The 22,134-nt window shown below is 40.2% G+C and overlaps 1 protein-coding gene across 4 annotated transcripts in view; it reads left to right on the forward strand.

Moving 5' to 3' along the window:
- The window catches only part of LOC128702415 (roundabout homolog 3-like), a 1,608,794-nt gene that overhangs the window by 828,008 nt on the left and 758,652 nt on the right, over positions 1-22,134 (forward strand). The gene's annotated exons all lie outside the window — the stretch shown is intronic.

Raw genomic sequence — 22,134 nt, forward strand, 5'->3', positions numbered from 1 at the left:
GAGTTGGGACTTGTCCCCATCAATCACAAATAGGCGAGTACTCGGAGTAATGCCAGTCGATGCAGCTTGGGAGGGTGATGGAGCAAGAGCCACGAATAGCCCCCGTTAACACACAATGATTGGTTCAAGTTAGTGAGCACACATGACGGGTGAAGTGGCAGAAGAGTCGAAAATTGCAGACGTAGTGGCAGTATTCAAGAAAGATGACAGGCAGGAAGCCTTGAACAACAAACCAGTATTACTAACGAGTGTAACGTGCAAATTGTTAAGCATATTTTTAAGGAAAAGACTTGTCGAACATCTAAAAATGCTCTAAATATGTAATAAAATGGAAGGTCTTCCTAACCTTTTAGAGGCATAGTTTAGCAGAGACAAGACAGCAAGTGGATAGGTGGATTGCATTTTCGTAGATTGTAGAAACCTTTAGATATGGTGCTATATGGAGGGCTAATTAACAAAGTGGATAAGCAAATCGGAGTAAATAGAAAGATTAAGTTAAGTCACCATAAGAGATGAATCGTTAGCTGAGAAATTGTATATAGTGGAATAGCGAGAGGATCAGTGAATCTCCATCTCTCTCTAAATTTGTTTACAGGAGTTAAACCACAACACACCCTTGTGTGTGGATGATACTAAAATGTTGCCTCCTGTAATAATAAAATGGTTATAATTATAACCTTAATTTTTAAAGGGGGTGGACTGGTAAGCCAGTGGAAGGCCTCCGTCAGATGACCAAAAGCTCTAGCTGTGGGTCATAATCTAAGACCCGCGTCAGGAAACACTTGTCCTCTTCCTGACAAACTTTACCTAACTTCCTATACATGCTGATGACTGTCAGCTCTATCTTTTCCTGTTTTAGTTGTATCTTTTACCCTTGTATCTTTTCTTGTTTAAGCTGTATATTTTACCATTTCAGCCATATTTTTGTGTTTTAATTGCATCTTTTTCTGAACACTGTGCAGAGTAGTGGGGAGCCCCCCACCATTTTCCCCTCCATTATCTTCATAATGGAGGGGATTACTTGTCCCATACACATTTCTCATATGTATGGGAATATGTGAAGAATCAGACACAAGTGCAGCATTCCGGTATATTTATTTGTAGACGTTTCGCCATCCAGTGGCTTTATCAATACAAATTCAAGGACATAATGGAAAGACTGTAGAACTATATATTTAAAAGACGAGGTAATCAGTCCCTCAGCCTTAGAGGTGGTGAAGAGCACAGTAGAATCTGAAAAGGTATCCTGAGCTATCGAAATACACATGTAAACGGATTGCTTCTTAGACTATCCTCTTCCACTTACCTGTGCCTCCCAACTCAGGCTGACAGTTTTTCCCCATATGACTGACGAAACTCATCCCATGTGATGGAATATGACGGGGAAGAGCATTGCTAGCTTTAAAGCCCACAATGTAACCTAAAAATAGCGTAGCAACACTGCTGATTTATCCATTATGTAGCTACCATCCAGAGTAATGTAGTAGCACTCTGTGGGGTGTTCCTACTACCTAACTTATCATAATCAGTATGATTGTAGCATACTGTGGGTGTTTCCACAGTGTAACTATCGTAGTTAGTATGATAGCAGCACATTGTGGGGTGTTCCCACAATGTTAACTATCATATGCTAGAGAAAGTAGCAACACACTGCTGATGTACCCAATTTTAGCAAATGCCAAGAAAACATTGGTCCACATTAACTGCTTAGTGTATGTTCATGCAAAAAAAGACCTATTTTACGTAATCCAATTCAGTCAGCGCAATGAGCGGTGGAGGCTCGATACTCCGTACGCTACTAGCGATGTAGACACACTATTTAATTGTACATATCGAGAGGCTTAAAAAATTGTAGCCTTGCATCTGTCAGCCGATCAGGCTCCTCGCATTGATATATTCGAAACTTTTGATGGAGATTTGTGTTCAGATAGTGGCAGTTGCCATCGTGGTGTTAGCTGCACCAGGCTTGCTTTATTAGGCTTAAAGCTAATCCACTAGTGGATTAGCTTTAAGCCTGTGCACCACCAGTCTAGCTTTCATTAATGCCTCAAATAGGGAATAGAGTAAACTCTGGATGTCTATAGATAAGGTTATGCACACATCCAAGTGTGTATAGTGTATACACTACTCTAGGTGTTTACACTATTAGAGGCTGATATTTTTCTGAGTATATACAAAATAGTTGAATATGTATCACGGTTCTGGTCTCCGTGACCGTCGTCAGTATGGGTGTTTGTGTGTTTTGTGAGGGCTAAGCTCGTGACGAGTCACCGATCGTTGATATGATGGCTCGTAACTTGCCTCCGAATTTATTATTTTGCAAGCATTCATTGAATATTTGTTATAATTCGTAACACCTGGATTAGTTTGTTGTTTGTGTATACAGGTAGAGGTGCGTGTCTCTGTGTATACATGCTGAGAGTTTACCTGAAGCCCTGTTTTAGTGATTCAAGTTTCCTTGGATACGTGAAGTCTTAATGACCCCTCATGTAGTTTTAAGTCTTTAAGCCTTTAAACCTTCGTTTGTATCAAAGTTTGATACAACATTGTACTAATCTTTCTTCAGTTTGGCAAAAGCTCAAATATCTGTATTAATACTCCTTACATATTCATACATATTTTTTGACTAAGGTAGATATAAGTTCCAGTTATACAATGAGAACCCTCGTCTATGGAGAGAGGATCTATATGGTCAAGCTTCTGTAGAAATGCGTAAGTTACTGTGGGGGACACAAGGCTAACTTGACTGTAGAGTGCGGTCACCTACCATTCTGTAACTTGCTAAAAAATAGCTATACAGTATGCTACCGTTGTTATCAATAACAGGTTATACTACACCGTTAATAATAGCTAAGAGGATCTATGTCGAAAAAGAACAAAGTGGCACAGTAGTGTGACTGGAACAATATACAAGGTGCTATGCGTCACTGTTGTTAACAATAACAAATGGGGTATAACGTGAGTGAGGTACAGCTTTCCGGTAACACGAGTTATTATTAACTAAAGCGCTGTAACGTCGCAGTTATCAACGTGGGCCAGTTCCCTCGCCCCATGTACCAGGCTCGCTACTGAAAAGAAAAAAACTTGACCACGTCTTAGATGCAATCAAACAAAGATGTTCTGCCCAACGTGGCGTTTATCATGCATAATCAGCCATAGAAATTTCAAATAGTTATATTTGTGGTGGGGAGTAGAACATGTAAGTACGACACACCACTTAAGTGGGACACTTACGAACACTGTTTTAATGTACGGCACCTTACCTCGTTGAACAGTTTCATTTAAAGCAGAAAGCAATCAACATTAGCTGCATTAAACAGTTTTAGGGGAACTTGGGTCTCGCGGGGGAGTGTGGTGACAAAGGATCAACAATACCTTTGTACCTGACATCTGTTGTTCTTGTTTGTCTTTTGTGTTTCTTTGTGTACAAGTCACATTTTTTCCTTGTAATCTTCGGTCTGTCTCTTCTGTGTCAGATTTTTCTTACTGTCTGTGTCTGAGAGAGAGAGAGAGAGAGAGAGAGAGAGAGAGCGAGAGAGAGAGCGAGAGAGAGAGAATGGGAGGGGAAGCCACACCGTTGGAAGGAAATAGTATAGTAGGGGTATTCACATCTTGAGAGGGAGCAGCCATGTCAGGAGCTACACTATGGAAAGGAGCTGGCAAAGAATTACAAACACAGGCAGCAATTCAAGGCCTGTTGCACCTGACCGTAACCACAGCATTTAAAGAGCAACCTGGCAATAAAAGGGCAAGGCAAACACTGAAGGGGCTAGTTTTTTCTTGACCCGTATATTCCTTACCACTACTATAACGGTAAGACAGAACAAAGAGCCACCAATAACAGGAGTTGTCTGAACCATCATACTGTGGAAACGTCAGTATTATGTGGAGATAACATCGTACTGTGGAAACATACTGAGGAAACATCATAATACTGTAGAAACAGCATATTGGTACCTGGGACACACAACACACACTGAAGAGTAGAGAGCTTACAGGAATGAAGGAAAAATTTTGTGATGTGTCCTGGGAGGTGATAGGATCAGTCTGAGCCCCGTTCACCAGTCCCTCGCCCTCGACGTGACGCGAGAGAGAGAGACAGACGTAGACGTGAATGAAGGTTGAAATATAGTGAAAGGAACGATTCACAAATAACCCTTACTTAAAGAGGGAAATTTATGATGACGTTTCGGTCCGTCCTGGACCATTGTCAAGTCACAACGGAGCAAGAAAAAGCGGAGAAAACCACAACACAGGTCGCTATGAGGGAGGGGACAGAAAGTAACAGTACAAGAGTAGTTGCAGCATTAGTAGTAGAAGTAATGTCAGTAGTAGTAGTATAAGCAAAAATAAAGGTAGTTGTAGGAGAGAGGGGGAGAGAAAGAGAGAGAGGGGGGAGGGGGAAGAGAAAGAGAGGGAAAGAGGGGGAGAGGAGAGAGGGGTCGCAGATCAAGCGGGTGACTTGATAAAGCTCTACACAATACGTCATTTGGTTGGTACTGTGCGCGTGTATTCAAGACCTGTAAAGAGGACCGTGTTCCTGCCTCGTCAACACAACACTGCTGCCTCCACCACATCGTCTGCAACTACGTTTGTCAACTGTCTACTATTATAGACCAGTGTTCAAATATTTCAGCTATTGTTTACAGTTTCGTACTGTTAATATGTTTGGACCATTTGTTTATATGTCATTTTTTTATTGATTTGGGCCATTTTTTTATAGACATGAAATATTGAATATGGATTTGGGCTATTTTTTATATCCGGACCATTGATTTGGATCGTTGTTGAGAGTTTTGCACCATTGCTCATATTAAATTGCTTATAGATTAGGACCATTGTTTATAGGTTACCGTCATTGTTTAAAGATTACTGCCATTGTTATAGATTAGGACCATTGTTTAGAAGTTTCTGGTTATTTTCTTTATCGACTGCAAGTCATTGTTTATAGATCTCCGATCATTGTTTATAGATGCATTGTCATTGTTTAAAGGTTACTGGTCGTTGTTTATAGATTCCCGGACATTGTTTACTCCAGTATATAACAGTGTGAGGGGGATGTGGTCCCATTGTGAAGTTTTCTCTACCAATATTCTAACATTGGAACCTTCAAGGAAGGAAGGAAGGAAGGAAGGAAGGAAGGGGCACCTTAATGCTGGTGAAGGGCTGCTGATCCAGAATGATTTTTGCGAAATTACTGCATACACAAATTTTCGTTTGCCTTATTCGGCAAGAACAGCGTTGCTATTTAAGCCAGAATCGCAAGCTTTATCTATTCGGCACGATTATATACAGTGGTCCCTCGTTTTTCGTAATTAATCCGTTCCTGGAGCCGTTACTAAAAACGAAATTTACGATTTGCGAATCAATTTTCCCCATAAGAAATAATGTAAATACAATTAATCCGTTCCTGACACCCAGAAGTATTAAAACAAAAAAAATTTTTACATGAAATATACATATAGTACATAAACAATACAATGGGAAATGATGAATGAAACATTAACAGCATAACACTTACCTTTATTGGAGATTCTTCTTAGTGTATGGGAGACTGGAGGAGGAGGAGAGAGTGGATTGTTTATAGTTTGGAAGGGGAATCCCCTTCCAGCAACACCTCAGGTACCAATTCCTTCTCTGGGGTTGCTTCTCTTCTCTGTTTCTTAATGCCACTAGGACCACCTTGAGAGTCACTCTAGTCCTGTCTCGCAAAGTAACTGTGGAGAGAGCTCTGTTTCTGGCGTCTCTTTAACACTTTCCGAAAATGGCCCAAGACTTTGTCACTACATATTTCTCACCTTCTTTACCACAGGCTTGACACTAGAAGCTTTCTTTGGAGCCATGGTAGCTTATTTAGTAATTGCAAGCACTAAAATGAGTGGAATATTATGAAATATTTCGTAGGAGCACTTGAGGGGACCTTCACTCACTGGTAAACAATGCCAGACTGGCTGGGTAGGGAGGCCGCCCCGGCTCACACCTTGCGTACGCGTCCCAGACGAACTACTATTCGCGAGTCAACCTATTAAAAGCGAGTCCATGTTTATACGGAAATACCCCTATGATTGGCGAAATTTACGATTGCCGAGAACTTCGAAAAGCGAGGGACCACTGTATATATATATATATATATATATATATATATATATATATATATATATATATATATATATATATATATATATATATATATAAATTAGAAATTTTGCTAGGAGACATGTACAATACTTGGTTATCTTTACTGCAGCAACGTTTAGGCTTTTTCATTTGATTGCCGGCGAATAGTACTAAGGAGACTGTAGAAGTAGTAGTAGTTGTGAGGTGATCGATATCTGGGCCGTGATAGGAAGTACTCAGCCAGACTTTATACCTTGTAACTTCCTTTACTCTTGCAACATCTGTCTTTTCTCTTCCAACTTGTTTCTTTCCTCTTGTTCACTCCTCCCCCGATTCCTCGCTATGTTTACGGAAGGTTTCCTGACTGAGGAACACCTGGGGTACGTATGTGACAAAAATATGTTACAATTACATGAAGGATTATCATTACTAGACTCTATCTCCTTGAGGATGGAATAAGCAGAGGAATGAGCAGCAACCGACGCACCTCTTCAGAAGATTTTAGAGTGGTGGATATTAGAAATTTAAAGTCAACTCGCTTTTACACCTCTCCGACACACTAACTCATATCTTTCCTACTTCTCTAGTGCTCCTCACGTGCGTGTAGTGTCTGATGGAGTTGCTAGATTTCCCTGTCATCTTAGGTGTTCACGGGGCAGAAAAGGTCACCATTGCGATCAGAACGTACAAGATTTAACAGGTTCTCGTTTCACATTCGTACGACAGGACGATTGACTGAATTATGATGAAACGTTTATTTTTTATGTACTCTACCTTGGTGGGAGACTGACGGTATGGTAAATAAAATAATATTAAGTATTTGTCGACAGAGTATAATCGTGTTAATCTGTTTGTGTATATAATAAATCATAAGATAATTATTCTAAATTTATTGACTTTAAATTATAAAACTATATATGCTGAGATTTATTCTGGGGTAAATATCTGAGCGCATTTCATGTGTCAGTTGTTTCACGTATTTCGTTTGACTATCGTGATTGCGTTAATTTTTATTAATTTCAGGTAGAATTTTTAGAGTATTGCTCTTTTATAATGCTAATTTTATTAAGAGTTTGGTGAGGGTGTACCTACAGATGGTTGTGACCTTAGGTCACTCTGTCACCAACTTTCGTTCTAGTGTCAGTGCCAATAACCTCACTTCCATTTTCTTTATCTCTCACCAAGCCTCCAACTTCCTTTTAGGGCTCATAAAATGTCGTGCCAAATAGGTAAAACTAAAGATTTTGACTTAAATAGCAACGCTCTTCTTTCCGAATAAGACAAGCGAAAATTTATGTATGCAGTAATTTCGCAAAAATCATTCTGAACTTGTCGAAAAAAATATATTTCGTTGTGTTTGTTTATTATTAAATTATTGTAAACTTATCAAAAATATTTTTAGTTTGATTAGGCTAAATTAAAGTGCGCCTTTTATATTAAGGTTAGGTAAGTTTTCTAAGGTTCTTTTGGTCCAAAATTATTAATTTTTGCTTTTACATAAATGAAAAAAATATATATTTAAACGTATAAGAGAAAATGTTAGAAACGACTTAATTTTAAATAAGTTCTTTCTAATTGACCAATTTTACCTATTCAGCAAAACAAACACACACACACACACACCACACACACACCACACACACACCACACACACACCACACACACACCACACACACACCACACACACACCACACACACACCACACACACCACACACACACCACACACACACCACACACACACCACACACACACCACACACACACACACACACACACACACACACACACACACACACACACACACACACACACACACACACACACACACACACACACACACACACCACACACACACCACACACACACCACACACACACACACACACACACACACACACACACACACACACACACACACACACACACACACCACACACACCACACACACACACACACACACACACACACACACACACACACACACACACACACACACACACACACTGAGGTACCACCTGTAGAACTGACTGGGGACCCACAGCCTCAGAGTAGAGAATAAACGTGTGAAACTATATAATAGTATCTTGCGACGGCTTATTCTATGAATATTACAGCTGTCGTCAACGGTTCATTGACACGCTGCAGCGACCAGTGTCTTTAACCCGTGCATTAAGTCATTCAAGTCAGCTGCAATGGCTTCCAGCCACGACTAATTATATATATTGTGAGCGCAGTAGCTGTCGACAAGCCCGTTCACGCCTTCACTAATATCGTCCTTCCTGCCTCCAGACTTATCTAAGGAGGCAAGGTTAGCTGTCAGGTGTAGTGATGTAGGCAGATGTGGTGATGATAGAGGTAGTATAGTAGTTGGTGTGGTGATTGTGGTAGTGCAGGTAGCAGGTGTTGTGATGGTATGAGTTTGAATATGGCAGCAAGTTTGATGAAGATACTCAGAAGGGAAGATTGGGATCATGGGATGAGAGTTAAGGGATACTAAGGAAGGAGGTTGTAGAGGGAGAGAGGAAGGGAGATTAAGTGTGGATTGTGGAGTAAATATTGAGGAATCCTTTTGAGACATTTCTGTGGGGTGTTTTACAAGGCTGTGGGGTTGTAGAGGAAGGGATTGAATGCTGAGAGAAGTTTACGGAAAGCTGTGGAAAGTTGTGGATGCCTTTGGGGGATCTAACATCGTCCACTCGCCTCAGTAACAACGACTCCTACACCGAGATCAACTTGTCCAGACGGCTGTTTAATACACTAAGTGGCGTGCCGCAAGGGGTATGTTAACTATCTGGTCGTGGATTTTGGAATCTCTGCCTTTCACCTCCTGGTCCTGAAATACACCTCATGTTTTTTTCTGATCAATTATGTGTTTTGTTAGCAGGGTGGTTGTGCTTACGTTGGACTGCATGCTGCTAGCAAAGAATACCTGATTGATCAGGTCAGTAACCAAGAGATCTAGTCCAGGACCGGGCAGCGATGGCAGATTTTCCAGACACCATGAATATATAGTTGACAGGTGCTAAGAATAACACTTGGGGCACGCCACTCAGTACCCAGCCCTCTGTACCATGTTCAAAATTCTTTGATAACCCATATCAAAATTTTCAAATTCTAATGTATATTAAGAGGCGACTACAGTGCCAGGAGAAAGGAGCTAGTAACCAACCCCTTCTCCTGTATAAATTACTAAATTTAAAAAGGGGAACTTTCGTTTTCCTTTTTGGGCCACCCTACCTCGGTGGGATACGGCCGGTTTGTTGAAAGAAGATATATATATATATATATATATATATATATATATATATATATATATATATATATATATATATATATATATATATATATATATGTATATATATATATATGTATATATATATATATATATATATATATATATATATATATATATATATATATATATATATATATATATATATATAGTGGAATTTCAAATTTCGAACGTATCACTTATCGAACTCTTCGAAAATAGAACGATTTTTTCGAACCAACTTTGTCCCTATTATCGAACGCGCCCCTATTTTCGAACCACCGGGTACCGGACCTGTCTGGCAGCCCGCTCTGTCCGCGTCCCCACGTAGGCGCCATGAGACAGTCTGGTTTTGTTGATGCTTGAGTGAACACTAACCTGCTCTCTCATTCAAACATTTTACGATTATTTCATTGTGTTTAGTGCTTGTGGGACTGTGAAATAAGCTACAATGGGCCCAAAGAAAGTTGCTAGTAATACCCCTGTGGTAAAGAAAGTGAGAAACACCATAGATGTGAAGAAGGAAATAATACAGAAGTGGAATGATGTCCAAATGTTTGTGGAGAAGTACCACCCTGAGCAAGCTGAAACAAGCCATCTTTGCAGCAAGTTCAGTGACAGAAACGTGTCCCATTTTAGGGAAATCTTAAAGAGGCACCAGAAACAGAGGACTGTGGACAGTTATATTGTGAGACAGGGGTCCAGTGACTCTCAAGCTGGTCCTAGTGGCATTAAAAGACAGAGAAGGGAAGTAACCCCAGAGAGGGCTTTACCTGAAGTCCTCATGGAGGGGGATTCTCCTTCCAAACACTAACTCCACTCCCTCTCTCCTCCTCCCTGTCTTCCAGATGCCATCACCAATCTTCAATAAAGGTAAGTAAAATGCTATTTTATATGTTTATTTAAATTTATTAATACATAATTGAACACTATATTTGTTTTATGTAAAAAATATAATTAATCTCTATAAAATGTATTTTTTTGTGAATATTTTTGGGTTTTTGGAACGGATTAATTGTATTTCCAATATTTCTTATGGGAAATATTGCTTTGCTTTTCAGACTTTTTGAATTTAGAAGTAACTCCTGGAACGGATTAAGTTCGATATTTGAGGTTCCACTGAATATATATATATATATATATTTTTATTATTTTTTTTTATTATCACACCGGCCGATTCCCACCAAGGCAGGGTGGCCCGAAAAAGAAAAACTTTCACCATCATTCACTCCATCACTGTCTTGCCAGAAGGGTGCTTTACACTACAGTTTTTAAACTGCAACATTAACACCCCTCCTTCAGAGTGCAGGCACTGTACTTCCCATCTCCAGGACTCAAGTCCGGCCTGCCGGTTTCCCTGAATCCCTTCATAAATGTTACTTTGCTCACACTCCAACAGCACGTCAAGTATTAAAAACCATTTGTCTCCATTCACTCCTATCAAACACGCTCACGCATGCCTGCTGGAAGTCCAAGCCCCTCGCACACAAAACCTCCTTTACCCCCTCACTCCAACCCTTCCTAGGCCGACCCCTACCCCGCCTTCCTTCCACTACAGACTGATACACTCTTGAAGTCATTCTGTTTCGCTCCATTCTCTCTACATGTCCGAACCACCTCAACAACCCTTCCTCAGCCCTCTGGACAACAGTTTTGGTAATCCCGCACCTCCTCCTAACTTCCAAACTACGAATTCTCTGCATTATATTCACACCACACACTGCCCTCAGACATGACATCTCCACTGCCTCCAGCCTTCTCCTCGCTGCAACATTCATCACCCACGCTTCACACCCATATAAGAGCGTTGGTAAAACTATACTCTCATACATTCCCCTCTTTGCCTCCAAGGACAAAGTTCTTTGTTTCCACAGACTCCTAAGTGCACCACTCACTCTTTTTCCCTCATCAATTCTATGATTCACCTCATCTTTCATAGACCCATCCGCTGACACGTCCACTCCCAAATATCTGAATACGTTCACCTCCTCCATACTCTCTCCCTCCAATCTGATATTCAATCTTTCATCACCTAATCTTTTTGTTATCCTCATAACCTTACTCTTTCCTGTATTCACCTTTAATTTTCTTCTTTTGCACACCCTACCAAATTCATCCACCAATCTCTGCAACTTCTCTTCAGAATCTCCCAAGAGCACAGTGTCATCAGCAAAGAGCAGCTGTGACAACTCCCACTTTGTGTGTGATTCTTTATCTTTTAACTCCACGCCTCTTGCCAAAACCCTCGCATTTACTTCTCTTACAACCCCATCTATAAATATATTAAACAACCACGGTGACATCACACATCCTTGTCTAAGGCCTACTTTTACTGGGAAAAAATTTCCCTCTTTCCTACATACTCTAACTTGAGCCTCACTATCCTCGTAAAAACTCTTCACTGCTTTCAGTAACCTACCTCCTACACCATACACTTGCAACATCTGCCACATTGCCCCCCTATCCACCCTGTCATATATATATATATATATATATATATATATATATATATATATATATATATATATATATATATATATATATATATATATATATAATGTGTGTGTGTGTGTATCTGTTCTACCATCTTACAAGATGCACTCCCCTGCCGTCTTGAAAGTTGTTCTCCGTGTGTACTCGTATTTTTTCTTAGTAGATGTTTTAGGTTGTTGAAATATTTACTGTTTCCAGTGAATATTTGTCTTAGCTACCTTCTCTCCCAGGACGACCCACACAACACTAATGCAAGTATGTGTTTCCTTTGTCTACCCTCCACTCTTACCCTTCACTCTTACCCTCCCTCTTACTTCCTCTCTTAACCTCCACTCCTGCCTCACCTCTTACCTCCCCTCTTACTTCCACTCTTACCTCCAGTCTCGCCTCCCCTCTTGCCTCCCTTCTTGCCTCCCCTCTTACCTCCCCTCTTACCTCCCCTCTTACCTCCATTATATGAGGTCTAACCTTCGTCTCTCCTTCCATTATTATCTTTACACATTCATTTCCTATGTTCAGTCTTGTAAACTCTTGACTGAGGCTTCAGTGTTTACCTACAGAGCGACCCCTGAATGAAGGTTCCTTGATGCTCGTGAGAGGCGCTTGATCCAAGGAATTGGATTTGCTGTCATCTTCCTTGAATCGATTCTGATTGCCTTCCATTCTACAGGCGCTGTGTGACCCCTAAGGGTTTAGTACTCTCCCCTACATATAACAATGTAGCCTCTGTTTCGTTGCATCGGGACGCAGTTGTTCTTCTTGAAAGGAGGTGGTTCTTGATCCAAGGAGTTAGAACTCTCTTAAAATCGAATCTGGTTACTTCTATCTCCTAGCACTGTATGACCCATACGGGCTTACCGCTTTCTTGTTAATGTTGTTGATACTCTGTTAATGAGTGGCGGGAAGGTAGATGTTGAGACCTCTGCCGCGTCTCCCTGCTCCAAGTTATGTGATGTTGGGTAGAGGCTGTGTTGGGTAGAGGCTGTGTTGGGTAGAGGCTGTGTTGGGTAGAGGCTGTGTTGGGTAGAGGCTGTGTTGGGTAGAGGCTGTGTTGGGTAGAGGCTATGCTGGATTGAGGCTGTACTAGGAAAAGTCTTTGCTATGGTGAGTGTGTGCTAGGGCTGTGCTAGGGCTGTGCTGGGATCAGCCTGCCACTATTACCTCTAGTTACATTGTGAGTCATTGCAATATTTTTTTCAGTTTTTCCTCTTTCTCTTTATTCTCTCCATATTCTCTTTCACCTCCTACTCCTATTCTTTCTTGTCTTTGTTATTCTGTCTGTCTTTGTCTCTGTCTGTCTGTCTCTCTGTCTGTCTGTCTGTCTCTCTCTCTCTCTCTCTCTCTCTCTCTCTCTCTCTCTCTCTCTCTCTTTCACCTCTCCCCTCCCCTCCCTTCTTCATCTCTCTTTAATTCCATTATTTTTTTGGGTCTTCTCGTATCAATTTTCATTCTCTTTAATTCCCCCTTTCTCCCTGTCTATTTACATCCTTTTTTTTCCCTCTCTCTCACTTACCTTCACCCTAAGAATTCACCTTCCTTTCTATCTTCCCTCCCCTCTCTTCCCTTCTTCTGTCTCCTTTATCACGTCCCCCTCCCCATTCTCTTCCCCCTCCCTCCCTCCTTTCCTCTCTTACCTTCCCATTACGTGCTCCCAAATCATTACCATCTCTCCCCTGGGCATAAAAGAGCCAGCAGCATAAACAGACTCGTTATATATTCGATAGTTATACACTGCTGCAGTATTTACACCGCTCTAAACTGTTATTTTCTTATTTGCAAAGTTTTAATGCAGAAATAATGTAATATTTATCCTGTCTCGTACTCCAGAAAAGGTGGAGGGGGGGGGGGGGTGGCCAGGGAGTATTTTGGTTTGCTTTATCACTGGGCAGTAATTTACAAGTGGAAATTCTCCTTGAGAGGAGGCAGCGAGGTATGGAGTCCTCCAGTGAGTGGGTTTTTTTTAAAAATGCGATAATTCTGGGAAAGTACGAAACATGACGGGGTGAAAAATGGATTGGGACACGAAGGTTTTCTTGTGAACCATTGAAGACAAGAAACAAGATTGGGCAGTTTTTCGGTGTGTGTAAAGTTTTAGGCTGGGCGAAAATTTGACATGAAGCTCCACACAGAAAGCGAATCACTAAATTGATAAATCTCTACACAGAGCAAATCACTGACTGGACATAACTACACATTGAAATGGTGTCAGAATAAAAATTTCCACTACAGCATTTTTCCTCTATTAAAGAAAAGACATGTATAGAAGAGTATCAGTTTTACAAAAATTTGTTTGCATGTGACGGCCATCTTTCCTCACACAACCCAAGCTGTCGTTGTCAATGCTAGATCTGTTATATATATCAGAACATAGGCTGCACAAATTATAACTAGCTGGATACACGTACAGCTACAAAGTAGGTTGATAGACAGCAACCATCCAGGGCGGTACTACACTGTTGTGGTAGGTTGATAGCAACCATCCAGGGCGGTACTACACTGTTGTGGTAGGTTGATAGACAGCAACCATCCAGGGAGGTACTACACTGTTGTGGTAGGTTGATAGCAACCATCCAGGGCGGTACTACACTGTTGTGGTAGGTTGATAGCAACCATCCAGGGAGGTACTACACTGTTGTGGTAGGTTGATAGACAGCAACCATCCAGGGAGGTACTACACTGTTGTGGTAGGTTGATAGCAACCATCCAGGGCGGTACTACACTGTTGTGGTAGGTTGATAGACAGCAACCATCCAGGGAGGTACTACACTGTTGTGGTAGGTTGATAGCAACCATCCAGGGCGGTACTACACTGTTGTGGTAGGTTGATAGCAACCATCCAGGGAGGTACTACACTGTTGTGGTAGGTTGATAGACAGCAACCATCCAGGGAGGTACTACACTGTTGTGGTAGGTTGATAGCAACCATCCAGGGCGGTACTACACTGTTGTGGTAGGTTGATAGCAACCATCCAGGGACGTACTACAGTTATAGTAGGTTGATAGACAGCAACCATCCAGGGACGTACTACAGTTATAGTAGGTTGATAGACAGCAACCATCCAGGGAGGTACTACACTGTTGTGGTAGGTTGATAGCAACCATCCAGGGCGGTACTACACTGTTGTGGTAGGTTGATAACAACCATCCAGGGAGGTACTACACTGTTATAGTAGGTTGATAGACAGCAACCATCCAGGGAGGTACTACACTGTTGTGGTAGGTTGATAGCAACCATCCAGGGAGGTACTACACTGTTATAGTAGGTTGATAGACAGCAACCATCCAGGGCGGTACTACACTGTTATAGTAGGTTGATAGACAGCAACCATCCAGGGCGGTACTACACTGTTATAGTAGGTTGATAGACAGCAACCATCCAGGGCGGTACTACACTGTTGTGGTAGGTTGATAGACAACCATCCAGGGAGGTACTACACTGTTATAGTAGGTTGATAGACAGCAACCATCCAGGGCGGTACTACACTGTTATAGTAGGTTGATAGACAGCAACCGTCCAGGGAGGTACTGCACTGTTATAGTAGGTTGATAGACAGCAACCGTCCAGGGAGGTACTACACTGTTATAGTAGGTTGATAGCAACCATCCAGGGCGGTACTACACTGTTATAGTAGGTTGATAGACAGCAACCGTCCAGGGAGGTACTACACTGTTATAGTAGGTTGATAGCAACCATCCAGGGCGGTACTACACTGTTATAGTAGGTTGATAGACAGCAACCGTCCAGGGAGGTACTACACTGTTATAGTAGGTTGATAGACAGCAACCATCCAGGGCGGTACTACACTGTTATAGTAGGTTGATAGACAGCAACCGTCCAGGGAGGTACTACACTGTTATAGTAGGTTGATAGCAACCATCCAGGGCGGTACTACACTGTTATAGTAGGTTGATAGACAGCAACCGTCCAGGGAGGTACTACACTGTTATAGTAGGTTGATAGACAGCAACCATCCAGGGCGGTACTACACTGTTATAGTAGGTTGATAGACAGCAACCGTCCAGGGAGGTACTACACTGTTATAGTAGGTTGATAGCAACCATCCAGGGCGGTACTACACTGTTATAGTAGGTTGATAGACAGCAACCGTCCAGGGAGGTACTACACTGTTATAGTAGGTTGATAGACAGCAACCATCCAGGGCGGTACTACACTGTTGTGGTAGGCTGATAGACAGCAACCATCCAGGGAGGTACTACACTGTTGTAGTTTGACAGCAACCATCCAGGGAGGTACTACACTGTTGTAGTTTGACAGCAACCGTCCAGGGAGGTACTACACTGTTGTAGTAGTTTGACAGCAACCATCCAGGGCGGTACTACACTGTTGTAGTAGGCTGATAGACAGCAACCGTCCAGGGAGGTACTACAGTCCTGCCAAATAAGTGTGAAACGAAACACAGTGACAGGAATGCTCATGTTTTCCTTCTGTCTCATGAGCATGTAAGAGTAAAGGTAATTCTCGTAAACTTCCATTTACACTATGTATACACACGCTATTACATACATATATTCACCATAGGTTTTAATCCTGTAATATTTAATTTCCAAATTTGGAAGGTCTGGTCTGAGACCAGGCCGTGTGGTTAATCTGGAAGGTCTGGTCTAAGACCAGGCCGTGTGGTTAATCTGGAAGGTCTGGTCTAAGACCAGGCCGTGTGGTTAATCTCGACTTTTACCGCGGTTAAGTATCGCTCATTGAGAGATTTTTCAAGTAAATTATTTATATTGGCTTGACACTGAGTCCTATTAGATGCACACTCCTTCATATATTTGATATATTGTCTGGAGTCTAATCATTAAAAAAAACTTGCACAGCTCTCGACCAAATGATATATATGTCGTGCCGAACAGGTAAAACTTGCGATTTTGGCTTAAATAGCAACACTCTTCTTGCCGAATAAGGCAAGGGAAAATGTGTGTATTCAGTAATTTAAAAAAAACCGTTTAGAACCTAACGAAAAATACATTTCATTGTGTTTATTATTATAAACTTATCCAAAATATATTTAGTTGGATTAGGCTAAATTAAATTGCGCTTGTTATAATTAGGTTAGGTAAGTTTTCTAAGGTTCTTTTGGTACAAAACTATTATTTTTTACATTAACATAATGAGAAAAAAATACATTTTGAAACATAGAAGAGAAAATTTTGGAAAGGACTCAGTTTTAACTATTCGGCACGACATTATATATATCTATATTTGTGTGTGTGTGTGTGTGTGTGTGTGTGTGTGTGTGTGTGTGTGTGTGTGTGTGTGTGTGTGTGTGTGTCGTGCCGAATAGGCAGAACTTGCGATCTTGGCTTAAATAGCAACGCTCATCTTGCCATATAGGACAAGTGAAAATTTGTGTATGCAATAATTTCGCCAAAATCATTCTGAACCTAACGAAAAAAATATATTTCACTGTGTTTGCTTAATATTAAATTATTGTAAACAAATCTAAAATATATTTAGTTGGGTTAGGCTAAAATAAATTGTTCTTGTTATAATAAGGTTAGGTAAGTTTTCTAAGATTCTTTTGGTGCAAAATTATGAATTTTTACATTAACATTAATGAAAAAAATATATCTTTAAACGTATAAGAGAAAATTTCAGAAAGGAATTAATTTTAAATGAGTTCTTGCTAATTGACCAGTTTTACATATTCGGCACGAATATATATATATATATATATATATATATATATATATATATATATATATATATATATATATATATATATATATATATATATATAATATTACTTGGTTTCATATATCTTTAGGAATATAGCCGAAAGTTTGTGATAAAATTTTTAACGGAGTGAAATCGCATTAAGCAAAATATAAAATTATTGTAGCTTACCCTTGTATTATTTTCCGCTTTCTCTTGATAAGAAAATTGTCTTGGGTCGTGGGTCATTATCCACTTGACCTCAAGAGAATTAGCATAATCTCATTACCAGTTTGATACGAGTCTGTTTTTTTTCTCTTGTTCCGTTAATAGGAACACAAAGAAACTTGATGTTTTAAAATAAATGATTAAGCTGAAACAATTTGTGAATGTAATTTTTTTTATTTTAGTTTGAGAATAAATTATCGTAAAGTTGCGTTATGTCCTCACGTTGGTTCGCTATTGTTAAAAACTTGATACCTTGTTCGAAGCCTTTACAGGTGTGTGTGTGTGTGTGTGTGTGTGTGTGTGTGTGTGTGTGTGTGTGTGTGTGTGTGTGTGTGTGTGTGTGTGTGTTACCATTTGGTCCTAGGCACATGTCGATTAGACACTAGGCCTGTTGTATGTGCATGCATGTGTATGTGTGTGGGGTATGTGTGTGCGTGTGTGTGTGTGTGTGTGTGTGTGTGTGTGTGTGTGTGTGTGTGTGTGTGTGTGTGTGTGTGTGTGTGTGTACAAGGACCCAGTAGAAATAGATCACTTTATCTGGCTTTTTGGGTTATTCTAGTAATTTATACACATGTTACTATGTATGATAATTGTACTTATGTTGTACCTGTACCTAAATAAACTTACTTATCCTTGAGGAATAAATACAATTGTTAATCTTCGGCTAAAAAAAATTCCCAAGTATGGTTTAATGAATAATTATATAATGTATGAATCAGCCCGGGGGGGGGGGGGAGCTATGGCCATGGCGCACACCTTGACATTAAAGGTTTTTAGGTGATTCACAGAGTTCGAATGATGTCGACTTCACGAGGGTCTTTAATATTTTGTATAACCTTTACAATACATAGTAAAGGTCGTCTTCAAGTGGTAAACTCTCACCATATGTACTCTGAGATGTATACCTCAGTGTATATACCCTTGATCAAAGGAATAAAGTGGTCTGCAGTTTTTCAATTAATGCGAGCATTGTGTAGTAATCGAAATTTGGACAGAAGTGTTTATAATAATGTAATCGAAATTTTAAATAATGTAGGTAGAGTATTTTTATTATTTAGTAGTAATGATAATTGTGATCCTCAGAGTGACATTATTAATGTTGATGAATAGTTACATTTGGCTAATATTACGTTCCAAGCAGAGACGAAAATATACAGGTAGATGAGCCAAGTAATTACGCTGATGTGTATGTGTCGAGTTGTGTGTCTAGCTTTTCAAGGTGATATTTAGAGACTGCAACAGTTGTAGGTGTTGTGTGTGTTTGTAATAGGTAATGGTGTTATTTTCTGTGTATCTGCTGTTTTTTTTTGCGTCTCTGATTGTGTTTGTTTACGTGTTTTTAAATGGTATTTTTTGCATGTCTTAATTTGATAAGTGATTTTTTTTTACATCTATTTATCTGATGGTGTTTTTTGCATGTCTGTATTTGATGTGTTTTTTTATACACCTTTATCTGGTGGTATTTTTTTCTATGTCTTTATCTGATAATATTTTTTTGCACATATATCTGATGGTGATTTTTACATCACTTTATCTGATGGTGATTTTTTACATTTATTTATCTGATGGTGTTTTTTACATGCCTGTATCTGATGGCATTTTTTTACGTGTCAGTATTTGACGTTTTGTGTGTTTCTGGTGAAGGTGTTTCGTGTCGTGTATGTGATGGTATTGTTTGTTTCAGTGTTTTGATGCTATGGGTATTACGATGACAAGACAAAGGAGATGTGATCACTTCAGGAGAGGGTACTAAGATATATCCGGAGAGTGATGTGGATATATATATATATATATATATATATATATATATATATATATATATATATATATATATATATATATATATATATATATATATATATATATATGTCGTGCCGAATAGGCAGAACTTGCGATTTTGGCTTAAATAGCAACGCTCATCTTGCCATATAGGACAAGTGAAAATTTATGTATGCAATAATTTCGCCAAAATCATTCTGAACCTAACGAAAAAAATATATTTCACTGTGTTTGTTTAGTATTAAATTACTGTAAACAAATCTAAAATATATTTAGTTAGGTTAGGCTAAAATAAATTGTTCTTGTTATAATAAGGTTAGGTAAGTTTTCTAAGATTCTTTTGGTGCAAAATTAAATATTTTTACGTTATCATTAATGAAAAAATTTATCTTTAAACGTATAAGAGAAAATTTTAGAAAGGACTTAATTTTAAACGAGTTCTTGCTAATTAGCCAGTTTTACATATTCGGCACTACATATATATATATATATATATATATATATATATATATATATATATATATATATATATATATATATATATATATATATATATATATATATATATATCTCAGACGTGGGAGAGACTAGATCAGGATGAGAGGAGATAGGAATACCAGGAAGATAGCGAGCAATGGGAAAGGATTACTCATGATCAATGTGAAGTGCTAAAGCCTTAGGGGGGTCACACAGCGCCTGATGAATGGGATCAGAAGGCCTTTCAGCCTGAAGGCATCCTCTTTGAAAGGTGCCTCTTAGCTGGGCTAAAAGGTAGAGACTACCTTCTGGGGTGTTAATGCTCTGGTTTAAGAATAGACGCGAAACGGCACCAGTGGCCAGGAATAGTCAATTGTAGGTTAAATGATGAGGCGGAACCAAGAGCACGCGTGAACAACCACACACACACACACACACACACACACACACACACACACACACACACACACACACACACACACACACACACACACACACACACACACACACACACCCCAGAGAGAGAGAGAGAGAGAGAGAGCGCCGACCAGCCGTACATTTGCAGTATCAGTATTGATAATGATAGAGGCACTAAAAGGTCATCACATGACCCACACTGACCTGTGTTACCACTGTGAAAGCTTCATTATAAAGCTTCATACATAGAATCCCTTCAATCTTAGTTCTATTCACCACTAGTTAAAAACTTTCTATCATTTTTTTACGTGTGTACGTGTAAGTGTACACGTGTACGTGTGTGTGTGTACGTGTACGCGCGTGTACGTGTGCGTACTTGTACGTGCACCTATGTCATTGGAAAGCGCTAAAATCGCTGGGATCATACAATCCCTGGGGAATGTGTAGTAATCAGGTTTGATCCGAGGAGAGGAAGTGTAGCTCTAGTTTAGTGTCCTTTCACATCCCATAATTGGCGTGTTACAACACACCTGGCGCGTTACATGCCACACCCGGTGTGTTACATTCCATATCTGGCGTGTTACAGTACGTCTTGCGTGTTAGTGTTACAGAAGAAAGCGAGGCTCGGTTGTTTAGCCACCTTTCACAGTGTATTGTCAGGTCTAAGACCTACCTACTTCATAACCCAGGTATTAGGTCTAAGACCTTACAACCCAGGTATTAGGTCTAAGACCTACCTACCTCACAACCCATATGTTAGGCCTACGACCTACCTACTTCACAACTCAGGAATCAAGAGACAGCACTATACAACTTCAGTCATACAGAGAAAACGGCACGATACCGTGACTGGAACAATACACAGTCATACGTTCCTACTCTACAGTTGAAAAAGAAGCCCTCGCTCTGGTACTAGGTGTGGAACGCTGTGATGTTTACGTGGGCCAGACTTTGCAGGTGGTCACAGTTTATAGTGACCACAACCCTTTGGTGTATCTCCAGCAATGAAGAACCACAACACGAGACTTAAGAGATGGAATCTCATGCATATAGCCGGCAAAGAAAATACACTGGCCTACCCATTATCTAGGTTATAAAATATTTTAGGTTAGGATGAGTTAGGAACCTTAGAAAAAAGGCTATTTTTTTCCTTTTTGTATATACTATATAATTTATTGGCGTGGGTTTTTTTTTTTTGTGAGGGGATACATTGCTACCGTCCGCAGGTATCTTGGACCTGCGTTTGCCCTACTGTCTGCTGTCTCGCTCTGAGTTTAGCTTTATGTCGCGAATAAAGCTGAGCTCTATCTAAGAGTTGGATGGTTGAGAGGAAAGGCGGTCCCATTATACAGTGCCATGGCGGCACTTTCTGCCTATTGGAGGTGGAAGCCTATTCCTGAGTCCTCTTGGGGTAGGGGTGTGGCATGCAAAGAGTATGTACCCTTTATTCGGCGCATGTACACACCCTCATTAAAAGACTACGTCCCCAACAAGCGAACCGGGTGCTAAGGGTCGGACGATGGGACCCCTTCGTCAGATCAGTACCTAGGCTCAGCCAATGAGAAGATGGGTCTGGCAGTTGTGGAGGTGGTGTGGTCACCACTCAAGTTTCCACCCTTGTCATTTCCTTTCTAAAGCTGGTTGAACACGGTTGTCCATTCTGTCTCCAGGCTGTATCT

The sequence above is a fragment of the Cherax quadricarinatus genome, chromosome 80 (assembly GCF_038502225.1).
Source record: "Cherax quadricarinatus isolate ZL_2023a chromosome 80, ASM3850222v1, whole genome shotgun sequence".
Lineage (NCBI taxonomy): Eukaryota > Metazoa > Arthropoda > Malacostraca > Decapoda > Parastacidae > Cherax > Cherax quadricarinatus.